This window comes from Heterodontus francisci, chromosome 35 (genome assembly GCF_036365525.1).
Source record: "Heterodontus francisci isolate sHetFra1 chromosome 35, sHetFra1.hap1, whole genome shotgun sequence".
Taxonomy (NCBI): Eukaryota; Metazoa; Chordata; class Chondrichthyes; order Heterodontiformes; family Heterodontidae; genus Heterodontus; species Heterodontus francisci.
The window spans coordinates 20823113-20827621 of NC_090405.1; the positions used below are offsets into that span (position 1 = coordinate 20823113).

The following is a 4509-nucleotide window of genomic DNA, read 5'->3' on the forward strand; positions in this document are numbered from 1 at the left end:
TATCCCTCCTTAAATAAGGAGACCAAAACTGTACACAGTACTCCAGGTGTGGATTCACCAACACCCTGTGCATTTGCAGCAAGACTTCTCTACTTTTATACTCCATCCCCCTTGAAATAAAGGGCAACATTCCATTTGCCTTCCTAATTATTTGCTCTACCTGCATGGTAACTTTTTGTGATTCATGTACGAGGACACCCAGATCCTTCTATACCGCAGCATTCTGTAGTCTCTCGCAATTTAAATAATATTTTGCTTTTCCATTCTTCTTACCAAAGTGGATAACCTCACATTTTCCCACATTATACTCTACCTGCCAAGTATTTGCCTGGAGTCGAGGAACCCTGGCAGAACCTAAACTGAGCATCGATGAGCAGATTATTGCTAAGTGTCTGGTGCTTGATAGCACTGTTCATGACATCTTCCATCACTTTGCTGATGATTGATAGGAGACTGATGGGGTGGTAATTGGTCAGATTGGATTTGTCCTGCTTTTTTTTTATGGAGTGGGCACACTTGGGCAATTTTCCACATTGTCGGGTAGATGCCTGTGTTGTAGCTCAACTGGAACAGTGTGGCTGAGAGCGCAGCTAGTTCTGGAGCACAAGTCTTCAGTACTAGAGCCGGGATGTTGTTAGGGCGTATTGTCATTGCTGTATCGAGTGACTTCAGTTGTTTCTTGCTGTCATGTGGAGTGAATCAAACTGGCTGAAGACTGGAAACTGTGATGCTGGGGACCTCAGGAGGCCGAGATGAATCATCCACTGAGCAATTTCTGATGGAAGATGGTTGTAAATGATTCAGCTTTGGCTCCACCATCATTGAGGATGGGGATTTTTTGGAGCCTCCTCATCTGGTTAGTTATTTAATTGTCCACCATCATTCATGACTGGATGTGGCAGGACTAAGGACCGATGATCTGATCATGAGGGAGATATCCATGCGTGGAGTGGTGGGATCTATGGAAAGTGATCCTGAAGAGGGTGTCCGAGCCTGGAGTGGCGGGATCTGTGGAGAGTGATCCTGACGAGAGTGTGCAAACCTGAAATGGAAGCTTTCTGTGGAGGTACAGGAGTAGGCCATTCAGACCCAGTATTTTATAAAGGTTTATCATAACTTATTTGCTTTTACTATATGTCTCTGTTAATAAAGCCAAGTGTCCTGTTTGCTCTTTGAAGCCTTTTCAAACCTTCTAAGATTGGTGTACATTGTCTCTCTGTTCCGGCACCCACTTTAGAATTGTAACATTTCATTTATATGGCCTCTCCTTATTCTTCCTCCCAAATTGTATCTCTTCACAATTCTCTGTGTAAATTTTATCTGCCATGTGAAAGCGCATTTTACCAGTTTTTTTAAGTTCCCCTGAAGTGTGTTACAATCACTGGCACAGGATGAAATTCTCGAGCATTCTTTGATGCAATCTCCATGGAAAGAGCAATCTTACATGCGAGCTCGAATGTGAGATTTTGTGTGTTTAGTATCTTTTCTCATCCACCAATATAAGCACAAATCTGTCTCATAATGCACGGTCTAAGAATATGCCAAAGTTGCAATGTAGTGATAAATTCTTCATGCCACAATGTACTCACCAACTGTTTCACTACTTTTCTGATTTCTGCTTCCAAATTTCTAGCTTGCCGTGATCTCTAGTGGCTTCGGGTTGAAATGTTCCTCCAACTTGGTGATGATTGTTTTGAATGGCACATCCTTTGCCTTGATGGGAGCAGGAAGCTTTGTTAGCTGGTCATACACTTCCAGGCTAATTTCCATTGGCAAAATAGCTTTCTTGCCCTCAAGAATTGCCTTGACCTCTGCACTTTCACCTTCAAATTCCAAAATGTTATTAGCTCTGAAAAACATGTCCATTCTTTCAATATATGAACTGAATGGTTCTCAAGCCCTCTCATAAGTTCCTCACCTTCCGATGTATCCCATATGTGTGCAGCCATATTGTCCCAAATAAGCAATTTGAATCAGATGCACAGGAAGACCCTGCGGTATCTCATTCAACTGAAGAGACATTCTGTGGCCCAGGCTTCACACAATCCACCTAAAATCTCAACCATCCGAGCAGGTAGGTCACCAGGAGCTAGCTGATCCTGTTCACTGCAGTCCCTGCTGCTGTTTGCTGCCTATATTTACGGACTTTTATCTCATCCTCATCACCATTTTCTCCAATATATTCAGGGGGCATCAGCAGAGAAAATATACACCAAGCGTGGCAAGTGCAAGGAATTGTTTATTTGCGTCATTATGTCATGCACATAATATACAAATACATTACCTGTGTGAATCATTTCTTGAGCACTTTTATACCAGATGTGTCTGAATAAATGGAACCCCGTCACAATAAACACTGTCACCTTTCAATGTTTAATGGAGAGGTTTGACGGCCTGATGTGTGTGATTCCCACATTAATGTGTTTCTACAAAGTTCGGAGAAAGACGGAGATATGAATAATTTGCAGGGAAATCTTTAAGCATATCTCCATGTTTCTCACTGACAAAGTTCTGCAAACACATGGATTCAGAAAGAACCTGAGTGCAAAATCAACAAAAATAAACACAGCCAGAGAGACTTGCAATAACCTGTAGCTCAGGGAAAGTACATGATGTTATGGAAGTGATTTTGATTTTTTTTTTGTGAAATTTTTTTTGAGGAATTCATCGTCAAACTTAATAAATGTCAGACCAGTTCTTTTTCAAGAGGGTACTGAAAGTATTAATTTGGCAACTATGTTTACTGGTTGTCACATGACTCAAGTTGAATGTAGAACAGAAACCCTGGTAACAGGGGGAAATGTGGACAGAGAAGTCAGTTGCGCCTCTTGATTGGACAAACCCGGCAGCAGCAGCACTCACCGAAGAGGGCAGAACAATCACAAGCTTTTATTTGTAGCAGTCATTGTGTTTTACCTTCTGGAGTGAGCAGCTGATAAAGTTAGCCTGAAGAAGTGTCAAGGAAGGAGAAAAGATCACAACCCACGTTGTTTTGCAGCAAATCTTTAAAAGACCCTGAGAACTTCACTGTGTCAATTCATCTCTTCTCCTGTCTTTGAAGAAAGCCTGCTAAAATTAATTTTCAACACTGCCTCTAAAAAACTGTTCTAAAAGACCCTAGTGACCTGTCTACGCACACTCAGAAGTTAGACTGTATGCCAGTTTTGGAACAACATATCTCATCTGCTGTTTTCTTCAGGAATGAACAAGTAATCAGCCCAAGTGTTGTTTTTGTCTTTAACAGAACTCAGAATTGTAAAAAATAATTCTTTTTTTTTCAGTTAACCGGTGTATGTATGTGTGCATGTGTGGGGCTGTGGGAAGAAAGGGGCTTTAAATGTTGGTTAAGGTAAAAAGGGAACTTTTAAAATTTCTACCAGTGTATTTATGCTTTATTTCATGACTAGTTAAAACTTGTTCTGTAATAAACTGATAATTTTGCTGTTCATTAAAGAAACATGGTCAGTGTCTTCTGTTCTGGGAAGAATAGAGTATATGATTGACTGTTTCAGGAAGTGGGAAAAGTTAAAATATATGTTGTGACCTGTGGAGAAGTGGGATGAGAATATATAGAAGGGTCTGAAGAAGGGTCATTGACCTGAAACGTTAACTCTGCTTCTCTCTGCACAGATGCTGCCGGACCTGATGAGTATTTCCAGCATTTCTTGTTTTTATTTGAGATTTCCTGCATCTGCTGTATTTTGCTTTGATATTGTTATTATATGAGAATAAATAGTGCACTCCTCTGATTTTAACTTTAACAACATCTGGCTCTGTAGCTTAGTTGGTTAAAGCACCTGTCTTGTAAACAGGAGAGCCTGGGTTCAATTCCCAGTAGAGCCTTGTTTCACATTTGTGATGTCGAAGTTACCTAATCAATCGCTTCCATCTGTGTCTGCTGAACTTTAAGTGAGAATTCAAATTACATGATGAATTTTCGTCACAGCCTTGTGAAGGATGTGAGTTTGGAATGGCTGTTCCTCCTTGTCCAGAAATTCAGTCCTGATATTTCAAAGGCAACTTCTTTGAAACAAATTTGTTCACAGTTGCATTCAACCTGGAAAACAGCTCGACATTAATGTCACTGAAGGAAAGTGTGACTGCGTTGTATGTTTCAGAGTGTTTGTGTCGTTATGTGTTGCTTGTGACTGAGATTGGGACATGACGCAAGTGGGAGGGTTGATCTGAGGTTTGGAATATTTGTCAGTCAGCAACAAGAAAAATCAAAGGAACCAAATAAGAAAACCTATGTCTCATGTGGTTACCGAGAAACGGTCAGAAGATTTTAAACTTTGTTCTGTTCAATAAAGCTGTGTGAACTTTGACCTTTCCAGCCTTTTATAAACAGTATTTGAAGTGTCTCGGTAACAATGTTCAGTGTTGATGAGAGTGGGGTCTGGGTGAGCATCTGCTGAGTGTGACAGGGTCAGGACTGGATGCAGGAAGTTCTCTGACAGTCTCTCTCTCTCTCGCTGATGGGTTTGAGTTGATTTTCAACTGGCAGCTGTT

General features: G+C 40.9%; 1 non-coding gene across 1 annotated transcript; it reads left to right on the forward strand.

The window, feature by feature from the left end:
• Window positions 1-3769: 3769 nt before the first annotated feature.
• On the forward strand, window positions 3770-3843 carry trnat-ugu (transfer RNA threonine (anticodon UGU)). Its single transcript has one exon. It is a non-coding gene; the product is annotated as a tRNA-Thr (tRNA).
• The last annotated feature ends 666 nt before the right edge of the window (window positions 3844-4509 follow it).